Here is a 24,708-nt window from a genome sequence, read left to right on the forward strand (position 1 = left end):
GCTTGTTCTCTTAAATGTAAGAAAATTGTGTTAAATGTTGAATGTCAAAAATGTAACAACAGTGCACTCTGCTAGAAGAAAGCTGATAAGTCAAGCATTGTATGACTGTTTGATCTCAAACTCGGAGTCGTGATGTCTGGACCAGCAGATTCTTTCTATTGTTTTGAGACCATAGTTAATTGCTTGATTTTACATATATAATCCCCCGGATTCATGAAGCTCGGCGCAAGGCCGGTGTAAGGCTTGCACCGGCCGTGCAGTGTACAAATGGCATAGCAGCGCCACATGCATAGTAATGAGTGTGCGCTGCAACCACAACCACGTGCATAGGGCACGTGCGCGAGTCCAGGGAGCCTAACTAGGTTGCGCTCGGAGGCGTGGCCAAGTCGGCAGGCGATGAGCAAACTAATGTGCTGAGTCTTACAGGCCGCCTGCAATAGTAACCACACCTACCAGTGTCCGTGGATAATGAAACATATGCAAAGTATGCTACATAGTACCCGTCCACACAAAATGGAGAACCAAAACATAAATGCACGACATACAAAATGTTCCCGTTCATGGAACACATGATACTCAGAATACTGTGTCCGTTACGTATTGCACTGTCAACAGTCATACCCAGTGGAGGTGTACTGCATCATGTCAGCGCGCCGCAAATACACACAACCAGCCCCATGGGCATGGTCACCAGCAGTCCCACAGTGGTAGTGATAGTACACAGCCGGGCAGTCGTGGCCATATAACAACCATAAAGACACCAGATATCCCAAACACACACAAACATATGTATAGTAAAATGTGCCATACACAGCAACGTAACTGTCACATACACATAGGATGGCATATGCCGAATCGGAATATCCAGAAGCAGAACCCATGCATGCAAATGTAATACACAACAACCCCGTCATAGCACGTAACCTGCACCCATGTCCGAATGTCCACCCAATCCAGCTAGCAGCCATGTGCAGCTGCACACCTACACAGAGCGGGTATACCCCATATGTAGTAGGAAGTATTGTTCTAGGCAGTGACAGGCCTGCAAATATGTACTCCACATATGTCAACATCCCATCCCAGGTATTGAAATCCAAATGGCTGCATGTGAATGTGTCAGCAGAATGTGCACATCCCGCGTGTGGTTACTGACCTGTCGAAACCCCATAGGTGTTCACACGCCACGGTGTCCATAACTGTACACACCTGGACAAAGCAGTATGTGCAGCCACGGTACTGATGAGTAGCTATGCAGACATGCCAAGCACAATACACAGGGTGGAACAGCCATCCACCAAGCAGGCCACCCCAGCAGGGTTGCCACATGCACAGATTGTCAAGGTGGGACATCACTCGTAGATGTGTGGATCTGTATGGTAAAACACCCACGGCCAATGCAAAGGATAGAATAACACGTATATGCCAGAATGAACGGTTATTGCATAGCATGTGAATAGCTTAAGCTATCCAATATAATAGTTATGTGTACCAGATACAAAATGCCTGTAACATGCAAGTAGTAATGAAGGTAAGAAATACACTACTGTGTTAATATCACAGGACATATGGCACGTGTCAAGTGTCCATGCAGGACACAAATGTCCATAATGGGGCCTCCCCTGCAAAGAGGAACAAGTGCCAACCCCACCCCCCACTGAAGTATCGGCAGTAGAAATACAACCCAATGACACACCAACACCACCGTCCAACCCATGACAGCAACAAAAGCTGGACAAAGACTAACACGATGCGTGCACAAATAGGGACACATGTAATAGGTGCTCTCACAACCTTCAACAGGCCACCAAATAATAGTATGTACATACGCATGCAATGCTGCGAAGGATGTGTGGTAGTCCCCAGTATCACAGAGGTACGTACACATACACTGTAACCAACCGTCACATATGTTCACTGTAACACAGCATACCTGCAGGTAATACATAGTTCAGTCATGTGCTACATAAATATTCACGTATGAATGATGACAGGGGATAGACAATTGTGAATGGGAACAACGCACAACATGGAATATGTATGATAACCGGCACCACCCACATCATTGTATGCCAACAGCATAAGCTATTGTCGGTTGTCCAAACACCCGTGTCTGTAAACATGGATTGAATATTATAGCAATAACCCACGCCTGGGTGTGGGTAATGCTGGATATACCCACGGTTGGTGTGGTGCGGTCCCGAGGGCGAAGCCCGATGGACCAAACAAAGGCAACCGTGGGTAAATACAGCATTACCTACACCCAGAAGTGGGTTATTGCTATTATACCATGACATCATGTAAGAAAATAAACTATTAATTCCCTTACATAATGGCATAGTATAATGCCTGTCTGCTGCCCATCCGCAGAAGTCTGGCATCCGTGGCGGTGCTGATGTACTGTGCGAGATGTCCGTTGCTAATGTCGAAACTGTCTCGCTATGTTAAACCCAGTTAACATAGCAAAACACTACAAAAAAGCAACGGAGAGCTTGCTGTCCCCGTTGCTTTGTTTTACAACCTGTCTCACTATGTTAAATGTGTATAGCATAGCGAGACTGCCTCAAAGTAAGCAACGGACAACTCCGTGGCTTATTTAAAGCTGTCACGCTATGTCAAACCCATGTAACATAGCGAGACAGGTTTTAAATGCCGAGGTATACTAATGGAAATAGGTCCGGGCGACCGGACTGTTTTCCATTACTATAACTCGATTTACAATGGGCACGCTGCCCAATCAGCGTGCACGGTTTGGAATAATGGGGGGGGGTTATGGTATAATGAACATGGACAAACCATGCCCATGTGCCTCTTCTGACATTCGTACACGGTCAGGGCAGTTCTGTACACTAGGCGGACAAGACCAAACCCAGAGCATCACAGGAACACCCTGACAATCAAAGACCTGTATGCATTTGGGCTATAAGCCTCTGTGATCTGAATATCCCTGCGGTTACGCCATATGCATCCTGGGTCAAGAGCATTAGGGAATAGGGAATGTGTAACATGTAGTACCACACTTTTCCCAGCAAGAGAATGGATGCATGTGACGTAAGTGAGTGCGGGGGGGGGATATGTTAATGTAGCTATGTACCATGGGTATGCATATAAATGAGACAGAACACCAAACGTGTAGTGGTCAAAGCAACTGGCCAACGTGAATGCAGTCCCATTTGAATTACGACTATAGAACATATAAATGTGAACGTGTAATTAATGCATCTGTGCCGCAAAGACAGTGACATATGTAAAGGTGGAAGTGTGTTCTGCATACGTCCATTAACCGGATCAGAGATATGTCCCTGGAACTGTCACAACTAATACAGGCCATGTAAGCACACAGACTCTGTAAACATATGTTACCCAGAATATGGATATGCATGTGCGCCTGCGCGTAACCCACAATAAGGGAATGCAAGTGCACCTGTGCGTGTGTGATCCGCTCACAGCAGAGTAACCTAATGCTGTTTCCCCCACGTTAGTTATACATGTCTCAAAACTGTCAGCCTCTGAAAGTATGGAACCGGACAATGTCATGCAAAGTACTGGTACAAATAGTGAGAAACACATGATATGTGCTAAGACAAACATAGAAAGTGGATAGAATAACGGGTGTGTTAGTAGCAGGGATTGACGAAGGATATGCATTTGTAACCTGACCTACTTGTCAGAAGGTGCCACCATAAGTCTCACATGAAAAGCCAGCAAATTGTCAGATAGACACAGGTCAATGTAAAACACACCTAAGATAAAGGGTCAACCATCCGTATACTCTGCCAGTATCTGTACAGTGGAAAGGTATGGTATGGTTATAGATGTGTGTACACAGGTAATCCACAGACATTAACAAAGCAAGGTATGAAACGAGGAGTTTACATGTATATATGTACACACAACAGACCTATGTCCTGTATATATGACACATGGATATAAATATGCCAAGTAATAGATAATATGGGTAGTCAAACAGACATCCACGAATGGGGAACATACAGCAGCAGTCAAAATCACTGGCCAGAAAGTGACAGTCCAGCAAGTTCTACACTTTAAACATGCACACTGGTGTCCATTGTAGGACTCCAAAAATGTATCCATTCGCAGCACCTGCTACGATCGACGCAAAAGAAGTGACACCCGCAAATACGAATCAGCTATACATGCACTAAAAGCAGGTTCAAGGGTGATGACACATGTGTCCATGAAATGCAGGACATATGGACAGATATCCCTAGAGTGGGGAGTGCATATAAGTGCGTCCACATCCCAGTATCGCACACATTAACCATGTGTAATGTGCACCGTAGAGGGTTGCAGGCATGGGAACCTGGGTATGCAGAAATGGGCCTAGGTGTTGTTTGGCGGATAATCCATAGGCCCGCCCGTGGGAGGGATGTGGGTATAGCACATGCCTTTATCCCCACTAATGGTGCAAAGCATCCACCGGATAATGCGGAAAGCAGGTTGGAAATATGTACAGCCCTATATCAGTGTCCTGTAGGTGATTCCCATGGATGGACATGCGTACGACCAAGATGGTACCCATAAATGGAAAACTGTCAAAATAACACAGCTGCAGTAAGGCATAGTACAGGAAATACAGATAGGGACTATATTATAAATACCCCAGACAAAGTCAGACCATTGTGCGAATACTGGCGTAGCCATGAATACGGATGTTATGAGTGTCACCAATCATGCAATGGAGATAGCGGTCACCATCACCTACCGCACAGTCCGTAATGCCTAGGCAGCAATCAGCTAGGAAGGCACATCACTATGTGAAACGTAACAAGGGCAAAGGCGTGTACACATAATGACAACAGGTCAAGGGTATGAAGGAGCTAACCTGTCCAAAATACATGTACTGAACTGGTGATACTAGGCGGACAGGTGAGAAGAAAGACAGCAGGACAAATGTGCAAACATGTATAAGTCATACCCCGGAAGATGTGAATGACAACATAAGCCCCGTGAAGGTCAATGTGGAAGGTAACCAGACACAAAGGTAGAGTGTCCCCCAGGGTGTCATGATGTGTCAACATAACAATTACCAGGCCCCCATAGTCGTACATGAGCCCCACCACTGATGGAAAGCGCAAATACGACGCACACATATGGTACATGAAAGAACAATTAGTGTGGATAAGTAGATGTAGACCTGTGTGAGGAGTACAACTGTCTGCGTGTGTGTGTTGTGCAAATACAAAGTAATGTCATGTGGTCTGTCATGCCACCATACACTGTGTGTATTGTAGTCAGACAGTAGGTATGTTGTATCAGACACATACTCTGCAACTGCACAGATGTACGCAGACTGTGTAGAAGTATGCCTCATATGTTTGCTGTGTTCCACGTAACAGTAACAGTCCGGCACCCTCTTGATAACTGACGACAGGAAACAATGACAAACATGCGATGAAGACACCAAATCAGACAGAAATGCCATACGCATGCATAACATATCACTGTGCCCACTATCAATGTTTCTAAGAGAAACATGGCATGACTGGCCCTGAGTGTCCCACTATCACATAAGGCCTTGTCCAGATATACACTCCTTGAGGTGGAGTGTTATGAGCAGACACAGATACATGTGTGTGGAAACATTATTATCCACTGCAAGACAATGAAATGTGCCGCAGTAGGAGGGGCAGTACTGTCCGCAGGTATGTGCTGAAATGCACATTAAACAGCAGTCTACATGAATTACCTATATTGGCGACACCTGCACAGATGATTATAGTGGGACATACACACAACCATGCACACAGCTCAGATAGACATACACACACCATAAACAGGCAATGATACACTAAGTCTATGGCGTGTACGAGTACAGTGACAGTACAGCAAGGATAGCTGTCTGCCAAGATATATAGCAGATTTGTGTAGGGCGTGTAACACCTCCAGGAACACGGACGTTGCATGGACAATGTTTGGATTTGCATCGTACCACATTGCTATGTGTAAGCTGTGCACATATGCTATACATGGGACTGACAGCTGTCCATGCAAGAGCAGCACCATGGGCATAAAATATGTATATGTATATACATCGAGAGAGATACAGACACATGTGGCAAGGCTGGTAGTGGAACCTACATATCACTACCCTATCACACCACAGCAGGACGCACGTAGAAAACACACTGCGGAGGTCGCTAACCACAGCAGACACACAGGCAGTCCACTAGCTGCGTCTCAAAATCCACAAACACAGAGATGTCAGCAGGATATATGTGTGTTGCGAAGCGTCTAAAACCATAACCTACAAACCCATGCAGCTGGGAGCATAGACACACACACACACACACACACACACACATCTGGCAGGCATGGGAATTGACCTTACACCTACCTACCCTATCGCATGACAGTATGACACAATTACAGAACGCACTACTCGGAGTACTGAACACAGCACTGTCAGAGGCATACGTCTAGGTGGGTGACATCATCCGCAAAGGAATAGACGCTGATAGCAAATGTATGTGTTGTGAGGCATCTAAAAGCATCACTGTCCCCAGAGGCAGCTGGAAACACACACACACACACACACACACTTGGAAGGGCCGGGAGTTGAACTTACACCTACCTACATGAACACATTACAGCAAGATGCATTTACAGAAAGCGCTACCGAGATTACTAAACACAGCACTGTCAGAGGCATACTTCTAGGTGGGTGACATCATCCGCAAAGGAATAGACGCTGATAGCAAATGTATGTGTTGTGAAGCATCTAAAAGCATTACTGTCTTCAGAGGCGGCTGGAAACACACACACACACACACACAGTGGGAAAGGCTGGGAGTTGAACTTACACCTAACTACATGAACACACTACAGCATGATGCATTTACAGAATGCGCTACTGAGATTACTGAGCACAGCACTGTCAGGGGCATACTTCTAGGTGGGTGACATCATCCGCAAAGGAATAAACGTTGATAGCAAATGTATGTGTTGTGAGGCGTCTAAAAGCATCACTGTCTCCAGAGGCAGCTGGAAACACACACACACTTAGAAGGGCTGGGAGTTGAACCTACACCTACCTACTTGAACACACTACAGCACAATGCATTTACAGAATGCGCTCCCGAGATTACTAAGCACAGCACTGTCAGGGGCATACTTCTAGGTGGGTGACATCATCCGCAAAGGAATAGATGCTGATAGCAAATGTATGTGTTGTGAGGTGTCTGAAAGCATCACTGTCTCCAGAGGCAGCTGGAAGCACACAAACACACATACACACTTGGAAGGGCTGGGAGTTGAACCTACACCTAACTACATGAACACATTACAGCAAGATGCATTTACAGAATGAGCTACCGAGATTACTAAGCACAGCACTGTCAGGGGCATACTTCTAGGTGGGTGACATCATCCGCAAAGGAATAGATGCTGATAGCAAATGTATGTGTTGTGAGGTGTCTGAAAGCATCACTGTCTCCAGAGACAGCTGGAAGCACACACACACACACACACACTTGGAAGGACCGGGAGTTGAACCTACCATCATCCGCAAAGGAATAGATGCTGATAGCAAATGTATGTGTTGTGAGGCGTCTAAAAGCATCACTGTCTCCAGAGGCAGCTGGAAACAAGCACACACACACACTTAGAACGGCCGGGAGTTGAACCTACACCTACCTACATGAACACACTACAGCAAGATGCATTTATAGAACGCACTACCGAGATTACTAAGCACAGCACTGTCAGAGGCATACTTCTAGGTGGGTGACATCATCCGCAATGGAATAGACGCTGATAGCAAATGTATGTGTTGTGAAGTGTCTAAAAGCATTACTGTCCCCAGAGGTGGCTAGAAACACACACATAGTGGGAAGGGCAGGGAGTTGAACCTACACCTAACTACATGAACACACAACAGCATGATGCATTTACAGAATGTGCTACCGAGATTACTGAGCACAGCACTGTCAGAGGCATACTTCTAGGTGGGTGACATCATCCACAAAGGAATAGACGCTGATAGCAAATGTATGTGTTGTGAAGCGTCTAAAAGCATTACTGTCCCCAGAGGCGGCTGGAAACACACACACACAGTGGGAAGGGCTGGGAGTTGAACCTACACCTAACTACATGAACACACTACAGCATGATGCATTTACAGAACGTGCTACCGAGATTACTGAGCACAGCACTGTCAGGGGCATACTTCTAGGTGGGTGACATCATCCGCAAAGGAATAGACGCTGATAGCAAATGTATGTGTTGTGAAGCGTCTAAAAGCAGTACTGTCCCCAGAGGCGGCTGGAACCACACACACAGTGGGAAGGGCTGGGAGTTGAACCTACACCTAACTACATGAACACACTACAGCATAATGCATTTACAGAATGCGCTACCAAGATTACTGAGCACAGCACTGTCAGGGACATACTTCTAGGTGGGTGACATCATCCGCAAAGGAATAGACGCTGATAGCAAATGTATGTGTTGTGAAGCATCTAAAAGCATTACTGTCCCCAGAGGCGGCTGGAAACACACACACAGCACAGCACTGTCAAGAGGCATACTAGGTGGGTGATATCATCTGCAAAGGCAAGGATGCGATAGGGAATGAATACAGAGTGAGCAGTCACACAGCATGTTACTATCCCTGGACAGCCACCATGGCAGTGCTGCCATTGGGAATACTACATGCCTAGTATCAGACAAAATGGATATGGATGCACCGAATGTACTGTGTGTCCATGCAGTGTTTATGATGTAGGCATGCTGCATGCTCACACACTTAGCATTTGCAAAGTGCAAACATGCATACACATGGAGTGTAATCATGAAAGGGCAGAGTGTGGAACATACTGTGTGTCCACCTACACAACAGCAAACCGGGCATGCTCACACACTTAGCGGTTGCAAAGGGAAAACATACATGCACACGGGGTATACTCACAGAAGGGTGCAGTGTGCACTGTACTGTGTGTCCATCTACGCAACTGCTTACTGGGCATGCTCACACACTTAGCATTTGCAAAGTGCAAACATGCATACACATGGAGTGTAATCATGAAAGGGCAGAGTGTGGAACGTACTGTGTGTCCACCTACACAACAGCAAACTGGGCATGCTCACACACTTAGCAGTTGCAAAGGGGAAACATACGTGCACACGGGGTATACTCACAGAAGGGTGCAGTGTGCACTGTACTGTGTGTCCATCTACACAACTGCTTACTGGGCATGCTCACACACTTAGCATTTGCTATGCGCCATCCAGCATGCAGACGGAGTGTACACACTGCAGGTCACAGTAAGGTAAACCTGTCCACACGCACAGGGTGGTCACACATGCAGTTACTCGTACACACACAGATGACATCACAGGCATCATGGGTGCAGGTGAAACATGTACACACTGCAGTGAACACTGTAGCTGCCATGCCAGCACCATGTCATCGGTGCAGCAGTAAGCCTCACGGTCCAACAACAGCATGTGACATATGTCCACAGGTCTGTATAGCAGTGTACACCAGTTGTGCAGAGTACACATGTACTAACAATGATCCAACATGTGTGATGTAGTCCACCCATATCTGTATACATGGACAGGTCGGCTCCACACATACCACGGCCCTGACACAGCTGTGACACATGACTGCTGCTGTACCAGAGTGAACCAACGTCCGGATATGTCATACATGTGATTGTCTGGATGTGTGCATGGACTGCACACATGACACATACAAAGCCTGTGATGTACCACATGCATAATACTGGTGTACGTGGTGCTACACACATGAATGGAAGGTGGACCCATGTCTGTGGAATGCTCCCACTTCAGGGTGTAGCGGTGTTGACTGGGACACATACCCTTGTATTGTTTGCCTGTGACAGCTGTGATACCATACCACAGTCCATGTTTCATGTATGTCAACACACATGTCAAAACGTGGCAATGCATACACACATGGCAACAGGAGACACATGTAACACGTGTACTGTGCACGGAGCAGCCATGCATGAGCAGTGGCCGATGTCCATAACATAGTTGCAACACCCTACCACATGCGTACCCATCATAGGGGCTGTTATATGGTGGCAAAGAAACAGCACGTATGGAGGTATGTGTGTACATCATGTGTTTAAACACCTGTCTACATGCATGTGTGCAGGTGGTGGCTCACAGGTGTGTCACACACCATCCTACCCTGCCATGTGCATACAGTATGCTATGTCGCTGTTACATGACAGTGCTGACATAATGCATACCCAGCGGTCAGGTGTCATCACCTGTATGTCACATGGCAACTGTAACACCTACCACATACCAAGTGCATATATCGGCACATCTGCCGGATACAGTGTTGTTACACATAATGCACTACATACCGTTGCATGCCTACACATGTATCATATGGCGGGTGTAGTATTCCCAGCACTGACATGTCTGCATGAATGTGTGCCCATGTATGCCACATATCAGGGGGAATATGTCCCACGTGCTACACATCCCTGTACACCATAGTAGAGATCTGTAGATACCTCAGTGTGGGGTGCATGGATTTGGATGGTGTAGTACATGCAACATGTTGTCTCTCCATGTATACATGTGTGGTCACCACAATGTGTGTGTGTCAACATGTTTGTATGTCTGCTGCTTGGTGTGAGGGTGTATGCAAATATACTGTTGTGAACAGACACTAACCACACAGGGTGACCATCCCGTACTGGTGCTGCATTGCACAACCCTGTCGATGCCAAAGGTGTGAGCCATACTGGCCATCTGTGCAAATCCACCCCGTGACATGGCGTGTGGGTGCATATCATTGTGAGGGTGCTGACCACACAGGCAGGTGTCCCCATCTGCACACAATAGGGTGTGCATCATAGTGGTGCACACCCTGCAATTGCGACCATATTCCTGTACTGTTAGAGGGTTCGACTGCTGCACAGTGTGCCCCACAGCGGACAGGTTGACACGTGAAGTCAGTGGCCAGCACGCTGTGTACGACACCTGCACCATGTCACCATACCTGTAGTTTGTCCTGCTATGTATGTGATGTCTCTGTCCACTGTAGCCTGTGGCACCAACCACATGCATCAGGTGCAGTATATGTGCGGACATGTGTGTCATGTAGGTGTCCAGGCAGGTTGCAGGTACATGTAGTATGCTGCTATTGCCAGATGTGCCTGTGGGTAGTCCACAGCTACACGTGGGGGACCGATAACAGAGCTCCCTGTAGGCACATGCGAGTACACCATAGGATGGATTCAGATTATCAGAACCAACATGGTGCTACACATGTAACCATCACACATACCGTGAACACATCACAATGCATGCTGCACCTGCACAACATGGTATGTCTGCTTCATGTTGACAGTACACAACCCACGTCACATACACATCTGTCAGTTTTCATACACAACCACTGCAACATACACATCCCACGCTATGCATTCACACGTATCACATACACCTCTCACTATCCTGTCCACCCTGTGCATCAGAATATATTTGCATAACCCTGCACAGATGGTGTGGATGACAGGGATGTGGCAGAGGCTTCATCATATGCACAGGGTGATATGTTAGCCAGGGGCAGAGGCTGCACCAATGGATAACATCATGTGTGTGTGTAAGGGCTGGTGAGTTTACTGGGCATGTCTGTGCAGAATGCATGTGGATGTGGTGGAGCCCTATAGTTGTGTCTGCTGTGTGTGGGTATGTGTGTACACAGTTCAGCCATATGTGATGCCTACATGGGGTATAATTGACAGCCCCAGACTGTACAGTGCAGGTTGTACAGCTCACTGTGTCTGTCCGCGGCCACGTGACCTGTGCCTGCCTGGGGTTGCACGGGCACTACCAGGTGGTGGTATAGAGTGGCTATTGTCTGATGACACATGTCTGCTGGAACCGTGTCCACGATGGGACTGGCCAGGGCCACGTCCACGTGGCCTGCTGTGTCCTGGTGTGGACAGTGCAGCACCAGCTGCACTGCTACTGCTACTGGCACTATGTGAGTGGGCATGAGAGGTGGCACGCACACGTCGACCTCCACTAGGTGGTGTTGCTGGCCTACGCCCATGTGTTCTACGCCTCACCTCTACCAGGTGTTCCAGCAAAGACAGCTCACGCTCGCGGATTGCCATGCCTCGGTCGAGGATTCCAACCATTTCACCTAATCGCCTATCCAGTACATTAGCAATCTGCTGTTGAGCATTCACCAATGACTGGATGTTGTCATTTAGGGTATGGATTGCAGCCCTCTGCAGCCTCTGCCCTTCTTGGTTCTGCAGTTCTGCACGTGCCTGTGTCGCCATTACAGTCTGGAACATGCGTCTGGTGGTACCAGCTGCTGCGCCCTCTACTGCAGGTGCATGTCTGCCAGAGGTCCTCCTATGAGCAGCACCAGCCACATGCCTGTGTGGCACATCACCAGTCATTACACTGGCAACATGGTGTGTAGTCACACCTTCTGTAGCCACCACACATTCCTGTTCAATGCCAACAGACGCTGACTGTCCTTCCTCTGTGGGCAACGGTGATGTGGTATGTGTTGGCATCAGAACCATGTGCGGGGATAAGGGGGACATAGGTGGGATGGTAACCAATGGTGCAGATTATGCCCCTGAAAACCCTGCCTGTACCTCATGCATATGGTCATCACCACTAGTATCTGTGGGGACACTAACATCAGATGGACCGCAGAAGGGTAACGCACCTACACCACCTGTGAATGCAAAGACATACTGTAAGGTACATTACACACTGACACACACACACTGACACACACACACAGACACACACACACAGACACACACACACACACACAGACACACACACAGACACCCACACACAGACACACACACAGACACACACACAGACACACACACAGACACACACACAGACAGACACACACACACAGACACACCATGCATGTGATATTTCAGATGGCATGCAGCATTCCTGCACTACAGCACAGGGAATGCAGCTCAGACATTAATAGTGTTAGTATGCATACCACCCTGGGGTGCACACTACATCAAGCAGGTGTCATATCAGTAGGCATGCAGTAGACACAATCATGGTAGTTTGCATGCATCACCGTGATACAGCATGTGGCCACAAACAGGTTAACATTACACATGGCTGACGTTACCTTGACATGTAATCTGCTGACATGTGCAGTGACATGTATACATGTGACACAATGGTGTCCTGCCACATGCACCGCATCATAATGGGCTTCACAGTGCAGTGTTGTGTGTACAGCCTACAGATAGAATGCATGTTTAGCACATATGTATGTGCAGGTGTGGTTAGTGTGAGCCATGTACATAGCTATACAGTGTGGAGTACTGGCACTGTGCCACTGCATGGCAACATGACGCATGTATGTTGCTGTGCAATGCATAACATGGATGCATTGCATTGCCATGACTGCAACACAGTCATGCTGTTCCACAGCACGTATATGGTAGACATTGGTGACACCTCCGGTGGCTGCAGACAGGCATTCGGTTGTCCGTATAACACATCAAATGTACAGGTGGTCCACTACGGCTATGATTGCACTATGTGTGGACAATGTGCAATGGGGTCTATCCACATCAGGCGTACTGTGTGGCAACATGCCTGTGGCTATCACCCATGGCCATGTGTGAATGGGACTTGGACAACTGTGTGTGATGGGCATCTTGTACACATGTCTGTGGTGTCCCATGTGACATACACCCATACATGTCAGAGGTGTCACAATCCACAGGGCTATGCAGACAACAGTGTGGATGTTTGTTATGTCGGGTGTAGGTCATGTGATGGTGTGACAATATTGCAGACAGAACACCACAAGCTTGGGATATGTCGGGTGGCGAGTCACAATGTGTGCACACAATGTAGGGGCATATGTCACATTGGTGACACCTGTGTGCTGCCCAGATCACTGCTCACTGTGTGGTACTGTGTGCGTACCACGAATGTTGTTCCAATACATACTACATATGCATCCATTGTAGAACACCTCCACCGTGGTGTGCATAGCTGACCGCACATATCACATTGACAGGTACTGTGGTTTCATGCCGGTGTATAATAACGGTTGTATCTACTGCACATGGGTGGCATGTGTGTGTCTGGTGGTGCAACCTGTATAACGTGACTGGAACTAAACCCAGGTGTGCATGTTATACCTGGCCACATGGCAAATAACTCTACACTGTAACATGCCTGATACTGACAACAGTCTCACCTGCGACGGACCCATGTCTGTGCGACACGCCAGAGGTACCTGTATAGGGGCGACACAACAGTATAAACATTATCCATGACTGTATGACAGCCACAGTTCGCACTGTGCATGTGACATCATGTACCTGTGTGATAGCATATGGTATGCACACGTCTGCATACACAACATAGCATACTGTAGTATGCGGCTTGTGTGCCCATATACCTGGCATGTGTTGTTACTTTACATGATGTACAGTGACACCTGCAACTACAGTGGATATCATACTCATATGCAGGAATGACTTACCAGGCAGCTCCAGGCTCATTGGTTGGGAGACACCCACCTCCACAATGGCAGCTAGTGTTTCTGCATGCTGTTCCCTGGGTGTCCCCAGACTGGCCAGTAGCTCCTCTGTGTGTGTGAGTGGGGGCTGGGTTGGTGGCCCACCACCTGTTCCACCTTGTTCTCTGACGATTGCAGTGGCACACTGTTTCGCATGCTGTATGAGGTCCATGCAGTGTCAGCGTACCTGCTGGTAGGTGTGGTTGTTGCCACCCATGTCATTCACCCTCCTGCGTATATCCTGCCACAGGTCATCCCGCTGCTGCGCTTGCTGTGGCGCATGGCAGAACAGCACGTCATAGTTGTCATGGAGCAATTGTATGATGACTTCATCCTCTTGGCGGCTGAAGGCTGGGAGTCGTGAATGTGGCATTATCTGTAAGACATAATGATGGTGACAGGTCACATTCACGCTGATGTACTGGCATACCGCTGAACATACATTGCTATGACATGTACAACATTTGCACAGTAATCTCTGGGACGCATCATGACACTGACACAGCTGACGTGTTGCTGCCACACCTGTCACACTGTTATTCAGTGGATATCATATCATATCTCTGTGTCAACTCATCACACTGTACATACTCCATGTAGATGGTAACTTGCTGTGGACATGTGTACCTGCCTGCACCTGTGTTCTTACCAATCTGCACTTGGCCCGATGTGTCCACAGTTCTACTGTTCACCTGGATGCTGTGTGTATGTCACATAGCATCACAGACGCAGCCGTTATGGACGTCAGCAGTGGCACTGCACACATACACATGGACACCTGTACATAGGTTCATAGGTTCATAGGTTCATACTAGGCTAAGGGCATTTATAAGCCTTATCCATAGTTATGTGGCCTTCTTTTTACCACCCCTTTGGTTGAATAAAAAACCATGCCTTTCATTGTGCTGTGCCTGTGTCATCATGACGAAAATCTAAAAATCCTGGGTCTGCAATCTCCCTCCCATTTGGTCAAGATCCTCTTGAACACAACCAGAAGAGAAGTGCTCTGCCATGCAAATGCGTATTTTTTGTTCCACAGCATAGGGAGTCTCTGGGTGATGAATCTGTCCCTCCAGCACGTTCTATTTATAACCGTGTCAAGGTTTAAGATCATGTGTTTTGCCATATACATCTACTCAGCACTGTACGGGTGTTGGACATCCTGCCACGGCTCACCTGTATTGCACATGTGATACACATGGGACAATGTCTAATCATATGACATTTGCAGGGATGGTCAAACATAGCATGGGCGCGCATGTTTTACACGCTGTCACACAGCAATTGTGACACCACAAGGTGCATCAGTGCCACATTACTGATCCAGTCAGTTGATAGTGCATGTGCCATGTGGCCATCGCACCATGTATGACTGATGGCACGTGCAGCCTTGATGGACAGGGTTGCATGGTATGGCAGGGTATATCACATATATGGCACAGGGATGTGTCCAGCCTGTGGAATAACAGTATTGGGACGGTGGCTGTCCATTCCATATGTCATTTATATGGGTATATGGACATGTCGCATGTCCATCATCATGGTGTGGACAATGTCCTTCTGCAAGGTAGGCAGCATGCTGCATGGTGGGGGTGTGTATGGTGCATGCTGGTATCGCACATCCATGCATAAACATTACCCCTGACAGGTGCTATGTGCTGTAATATTGTTCAACACAGTGCTGTATATGCCCGCACGGTGATATCCCGTGCACATGGATGGTACCCCGACCTGACATGGGTACCTCATATGTCTACATCCAGTGCGTGCTGTCACCACCATGTTGGTGGGTGCACCGCACAGCACCATCCCTTCCACAGTGACCATGGTGTTGAGCACAGCTGAGGTATTCATTTATGGGGATGGGGATGTTCACATAGCGGTGGCAATGCTGGTATCATCCATCAGACCATACACTTATGACACACACCTCACACACACAGCCCATTCAGTATGTTGTTTGCAACACTGACACAGCTCTACTGCTAGGCCAGGTCCATACCCAGCCGTACATACACAGATGCATAACATTTCTCTCTGTGGCATGGGCTACAATGACGGTGGGGTTCAACACATACCATGTTCGACTGTAGCTGGCGCTGATGTTCTGTGCACATGTCAACACATTAACCCTGTTCTACTGAAGCCAGCGGTGATGTGCTGTGCACATGTCAATGCTGCACATTGTGTAGATGTCTGTCTGTCAACAGGCCACTGGTGGAACACGCAAGGGTATTTGTAATCAAATATACATGCCGCCCTGTACAGCTGTACTGCTAAAATCTCAGGTGCTAATGTGTCATGGACATGCACACCTTACCCGGAAAGGTGATAGTGCATTGCCACCCGTACTCATCACCTCTTGTGGGTTGCTATTATCCAACACCCTATTTGTATTGTATTGTCAAGGTATGCACCTGTGCAGGACACGTGAGCATGTAATGCGCTACTGCATACCTTTGCACCCATTGCACAACATGTCACACAGGTACACTTGCAGTCATACACTTTACAGCTTGCTGAAGGTACGACAGGTGTTGTACACACTTAACACATATCCTGTGGGACATGGTCGTATGTACAGGCATGTCCAACCGTCATGTACCAGTGCTACCCCTATATGATGGATATGTCGTACATGTGGCAATACAGCAACTGTCACATGTACTCGTGCAATGCCCCCCTACCAACGTACAGCGGTACTGCCTATGGGAGATGTGCTTTTTCATCCATGCTGTGCCCATAGCTGTCAGTTGTACATCATTACGTGCAACATACCTCATTTGGTGTTCTAACGGGTGCATGTTCATCACGGCTCCACATTGGAAGGGTCTGTCACACAGTCATTGTTGTACACGGTTTACATGCCAGCCATGGCTTACTAGATGGGAATCATTGTAATTCATTGGGATATCATATTTATACATTGGAGCAGCGTATTCCAGCCATCATATACCCTTCCTAGATGACACTGTTAGGCAGCCAGTAGTAGGTGTTCTATGATCTGCACATTAGTCACACAGTACGAGGGCTACTGTTACCCATTCTGGGGACAGGGTGCTGACAGCTGTGGATGGGGGTGATGCTGTCGACAACCATGACTGCACCTGACGGTCACGTCTGGATGGGTAACATTCACAACACACACTTACCATCACATAGTACCACATCATCTACAACAATGGATATTCCTGCAAGAACAATGTATGCAATATGTCTGTATGACCACTGTAGGCACCACTGGTGGCCCCCAGTATGGCAGCCAACATCAGTGTATATCCTGCAGACTCATGGGTTACACCATTCACAACACACCAGTCACGGATGATGCTGTTGTGAATCACACTGCAGTTCCACACATCATGTTACACTTGGCATCATGCACTGAGATGTTGCGGATGGGTGAACACCTCTGAAACTCAACATACACACTCATGACACATCACCTGGTACAATATATCTCTCCTACATCATGTTATAGTGACTGCCCTGTGATGGCAATACACAGACTACGTGTACTGGGACATGCAATGGCTCACCGGTGTTATAGCCCTCTGGGTGTGTGTCTGGCCATGGTGTACAGTCGGCAGTGGTCTGGACACGGGGACACTGTACATTGACCTACTGTGTCACTGCAACAGTTGCCTATACTCCTACTGTTATTGTACAGGCATGTGGTATCTGACCGCTATGACAGTCCAGGTCAAACACAATGCTGTTGCACTCATGACCTGCAGCCATCGGCCTGGGGTGTAGATCACACATGTACATCATCACATGCTATACTGCCTCTCTGGAAGTTTCACATAACTGTCACCGGCAGGGCTGTAACTGGCAGGCACGGCATGAGGTCATGTGGAACAATGCTTGCATCTTCCACTGTGATGCACACAAGCGAGGCACACACACTATTGCACCACTCACATATCTCTGTGGTGACTGGGACCTGCCTCCATGCTCTGCGCAGCACACCTGCGATTACGGATTGTACACGGACCGTACCTTCCAGGCACATACCTGGACCGGAACACCCACAGATGAGGGGTTCACACATCACACAGTGTTTTACACACATCCTGGATAGTTACTTAACACAATGCATCATAGGTGCTCCATGTGCAGATAACCATGTTTGTGACCGCTATACACATTGTAACACGCGACAGAGTCGACATAGTACACCACAGGTTACATACCATCTGTGTTGTTATAGTGTACATTGGGCCTCAGACAGCTACCACTGCTGTGTGCTGACAGTAACCCACACTTCCCTGGGATAGACACCCATGTACCTACACATGCTTGAGTCATGCACTCCGCTCAGCTGGATGAAACAATACACAACACATACCATACCTACACTACCCTTAGCATGAACACTACCTCCATGTGACTGGTGTGACACACCTGGGGTTATCCCCTCTTTGGTGGATTCAACACATATGCTACATGGCCTTGCTAGCCACACCCTGGAAACACACCCATCACAGCATACACGGAACATGTGTACTACAACAACTACTACGGACATCTGCTGACAGCAGTTGTTAACATCATGACACCCAAGCAGATGGACACTGCACATACATATGCTGACAAATACCACAGTACGCCGCAGTAGCATGTACACAATTGCAGGAATCATGCTATTCCACACAGAGACATGGCGGTACTGACCAGTTCAAAGACGCCACTGTGGTGGTCATGTTCCATGCACATATGATGTACAACCACATGTACAGGCTGTTGCACATTGGTGTACATTCACATGTGTGGGGTGCATCACTTGTCAGCCATGGTGGGTCCCCGAGGTCCATCATCACATACTCCACGGCTAGCTACCTAAACATGACTGCCGCACATTGCGGTGTGGGGCCTCAGGCATTGTGGTGATATGTCAGTATTCTTTGGCAACATCCACATCTGATGTCACATACTATAGTCACCCAAGCATTGCAGACCGAGCTAATGTTGGCAACGTGCCAGGCAATGGCGTACTCACCGACAATACACACTCTCACTCACTACAGGGTCACAATCTGTACATGGACATCGTAGTGTCCCTGTGGTCACATACACAGTACTGACATGCACACAATATGTCCTGGGACACTGGCCCAATGTCACCTTCCAATGTCCCTGGCTGTAATGTCCCACCAACCTGTTTGGTATATGTCTCCGCACCAGGCCATTATATTCACTGCTAGCCTTTTATCGGACATTGTGGACCCTGACTGCCGCACAGCGGCATTTATCGCACTACACACAGGTGGCACTGCATTGCACGAGTGGGACTATAGTCATACACCCATGACTGGACCATTCTGCATGACAATGGGGCACATCCTCAGGAACGTGATTCCCACACACATTGATGGCCTCCAGTCCTTTCCTAGCACCCGTGTTGGGCTTGTGTATGCCACAGCAAGGCACATACACATGCTGGCCACCTGTCATACAGTTGCATGGGCAGTTGAGGATGGTACGGAGGCCGACACATCATACGTTGTCCTCACATTGCCTTTCAGCAACATTCCACATTCTGGTATTGACAGCATACACATCCACCTGCACATCATACCCTGTGTCTCAGGATGTTATGCTATGTGGCTCATGGACTGTACACACAGTGGTGCCAGCATACCATAGTACCTACTACATGTCAGGTACATATTGCATTACACAGTCCTCAGTCATAGGGCCACTCATGTTCACTATATGCATACATACAGAACATGCTGTCACAGAGTACTGTCCATGCCTAGATTTCACACACCTACATACCAAGCGCCATTATTGCTCCACCAGCTCATACTGATACCAACTATATGGGTGTCAGTGTGGCGGATACTTCATATGCGTATCATGGCATCAGGATGCATGACACATGGTGCATGCACATCACCTTTGCATAACAACATTCACCCACTGACTATCACATGGATAGTGGTCCCATATACATATCACATTGTACATGGTTGCAGTACACACATATGCCACACACAGTCCTGTGGTTACCGTATTCCACTGTGGCATGGATATCCTTCTGCAAGGCCACACCTATCTGTACTGTGTGTGATGCTGGTACATAGGTAGCCATTGTACCTGTGAACTACACACATCTACACAAAGTAAAGGGTACAATACCACATTTATGGTGTACCTTCCACAACAGCTACAGCTTTACATGGCACAACATTGACATGCCACGATGTTTACTGGGCTCAGACAGTTTACATATGCGGCTGACATATGGACAACACATCTGTACACATCTGCATACCACATACTCAGGGGTGTCTTCTGCTCTGACAAGGCCCATGTCCTCCACATTAGTGATGCATATTTATTTTATTTTTATTTTTATTTTTATTTTACATTTGTTGACCGGGCTAGTCTAGCTGGATATATGTCCATTTTCAGTAGAGGCCCGGGGAGAAAAGCTCCACACACAAAGGAAAAAAAGCCCAATAGAACACAGTAAACATCTTTGTAACAAATGACTAAAATAGAAAAATGTCCAAAAAGGACAGGTTACATAAAGACTACAGTAGGCAGAGAAGAATACAAATATATATATATTTATATATATATATATTATATATATATAAAACTATACTCCTCATACATGCCATCTGCGGTGGGCAGTGTGAACGAAATGCTCCTGGATATGTGCACACACACCACACTGCATGGGCTGGGCTTCTGTGTTACTTCCACGAACACAACACACACCATGCTGTGGAACATAGGTCCTGTGTACATCCCACAGGGACACACAGTAGCACTGTTCATGTGATACCTCCCTTGCTATTTGAGTGACACATAGTCCTGGTACCACCACAGCAGCGGTACTGTGTAGTGGTGCAGTTAACACCTGCCTCTGCTGTTCACAGAACACTACCATGGAGAGGTGACACTACTGGGTACACTGCCCATGTGCTTACACGTGGACCTGCCAGACTGCATTGTTGCCCACTGTGCACCTGTGCAGCTACTACAAGTCCTTTGGGCATGGTTACTTGGTGTCCCTTCCATTCAGACTAGCTATCATGCTTCTACTCTGGCCCATACCTACAGGCCATATGTATCCTGTTATTGTACATACCAATAGGGGATACCTGTGTTATGCATGATGTGCCTGTGATACTGTGTATGATATCTATCATATCTACCTAGACAACTTTACATTACACATATTTCACATAGTATCCCCTAATGCAGGGCATACTTGCACTTCGGCCACACCTTACATATGACATCAACGGTATATGCTCATACACATGCGTGCTGTGACAGTAAACATACATGTACTATCCCCTGCTATGGTGCTTCCTAGTTGGACATCCACTGCCAGCAACAACGTGTGGTATGGCATTGTTCTCTTTAATGCCCTCCTGTGGCATCCCTTGTGGTGTCTCCGCTGTGTACATGATGTCCCACTGCTGTACACACAGTGTCTACAAGCATTGGTATGCTCAGCAAGATATCACTACATAACTACCTTTCACTACTTTCTGCATTACGGACAAGTGTAATTAATTACAACCACCATTCACATACAGTACAGCTTATTAATACAGATCATGCATTACACAACCTTACATATCGTGTGTTCTACATACCTTGTTGGTATGTCGCTCCGTGTATCGTTTTTCCATTTCCTTTCGTTTTCGGTAGTACAATGCTGTTTCGGTATGAGCATATGGTTTGAATATCCTGAGAGTCCTCCTTATACACGTCGATACCTGCAACATGTGGATTCATCCCACCAATTGCTGTTCCTCAGTGAGTAATTACGTGCATATCACCTGTGCATCTACTCCATTCGGAAATTACTCGTCGATACAGGGGTATAATTGGATTCTCCACCTGGGCGTTGGCTATTTGCTTTACCTTCATGGAGATGGTCTGTATTGTGTTATGTTATGTGTAACTGCAACTGCTATGCATAGCGAAAAGTATATTTTGAAGTCATGTCACCCGTGGATTGTGTGTGACAGGTGTAGTATTTGGTTTGACATGTGGGTGTACCTGTCCTGTCGACGAATTCTAACGGGGTATTGCATTCAAAACTGTAACATGGCTGTTGTATTCCTTTATACAACGCATGCAAGTATGCATCCGCCTTTAATTGTGTCTCCCATCCGATATGTTGTGGTTATGCAGATGTCATTGACTGACTGTATGTTTGTGCTGCTATTACGGTTTGTATTCCTTTAATATCTATGGTGGGGGATATTGTTGGTTGTACATGACGGATACGGGTTGTGGGCCTTGCATCTCTACATAGACAGCATAGTTGTCTGTGTGCTCCATCCCTACTTGGAGAGGTAACAGTTAATAGTCTTTTGTTATGGGAGTGTAGGTTGGGCTGCTGTTAATTGGTTCCGATATCGTCTGCACGTGGCCTTGCTGCATGTATACCCCCGTAACTTCTGTGGTATATCAGCGGCTATGTGTACATGAATAATTACGTGCATATCACCTGTGCATCTACTCCATTCGATAATTACGTGTCGATACTGGGGTATAATTGGATTCTCCTCCTGGGCGTTAGATATTTGCCCTACCTTCATGGGGATGGTCTGTATTGTCTTATGTTATGTGTAACTGCATCTGCTATGCATAGGGGCAAGTATATTCTGCATTCAAGTCACCCGTGGATTGTGTGTGACAGGTGTAGTATTTGGTTCGACATGTGGGTGTACCTGTCCTGCCGACGAATGATAACGGAGTATTGCATTCCAAACTGTAACATGGCTATTGTTTGCATTTATACGACGCATGCAATTATGCATCCGCCTTTAATTGTGTCTCCCATGCGATATGTTGTGGTTATGCAGATGTCATTGACTGACTGTATGTTTGTGCTGCTATTACGGTTTGCATTCCTTTATTATCTACAATGGGGGATATCGGTGGTTGTACGTCACAGATACGGTTTGTGGGCCTTGCATCTCTACATAACCAGTGTAGTTGTCTGTGTGCTCCATCCCTACTTGGAGAGTTAACAGTTAATAGTCTTTTGTTATGGGATTGTAGGTTGGGCTGTTGTCATGTGGTGTCGGTATCGCCTGCAGGTGAGCTTGATGCATGTATACCTCCGTAACATCTGTGGTATATCAGCGGTTATGTGTACGTGACAACTATGCCTTGTCAGTCTGTCCCAGATATTTGCAGTCATTGTGGTCCTGTTGTTGGGATAGCCTGTTTGCCACTGGTTGCCACATATTCAGATGGGAATTGATTGTTTGACACGTGTAGAACACACAGCTGTGTTTACGGGCCAACACGTGGCCACGGTCAGTACTGGGGTAGCACATACATATTTCCGCGATACATACCTATTGCTGTGTGACTTTGTCAACGTATCATATTGCATGTAACATATCAGTGTCATACATGCAGGCATGACTATTACATACGTCCTTTCCATTTCTTATGGGGAATATTCCTGTGCTACCATCTGGGACATATTCACTTTGTATCGTTCTATGTCACGACACACCTAGCCAGGGTGGGGCTGTCACTACTACTGTGGGACTAGTAGTGAACATATGCCTGAGGCTAGTTTACCGTATGCCTACACCTAATATTCTGCTCTGCCTCTAACTTGGCACCAACATACACATGTTGCAGACACACACACATTACACTCACACAGCGACGCACACGGCACCCTCAGCGCACACGTACACATACTATGGCACTCACGGGGACGGTTGCACACAGTACCTACGTGGACCGCAACACCGGCGGCGGTGTCTACCTCTCCTTTCATATCATCATACTATTACACGCGCATGTGTTACAGTACTGTGTTCTGGCGGTCTTTCAGCCTCGCGGTATTGCATATCGGTATGTTACATGTTCCATGGTTGGCGGTATCCTCTTATTTTGAACCTCCCGGATGTTCAGATTGTCGTTGCACTATGTATACTATGTACAGATATCACGGGATACCTCTCAGTCACCTTATATCCCTCTAATTCCCTGTCTTATCTGTATTATATATATGTATATGTGCACATATTTATCTATATATATATATATATATATATATATATATATATATACATATATATATATATATATATATATATATATATATATATATATATACACATATATATATATATATATATATATATTTA

The sequence above is a fragment of the Protopterus annectens genome, chromosome 5.part1, assembly GCF_019279795.1.
Source record: "Protopterus annectens isolate FY-2018-M chromosome 5.part1, PAN1.0, whole genome shotgun sequence".
NCBI classification, from domain to species: domain Eukaryota; kingdom Metazoa; phylum Chordata; order Ceratodontiformes; family Protopteridae; genus Protopterus; species Protopterus annectens.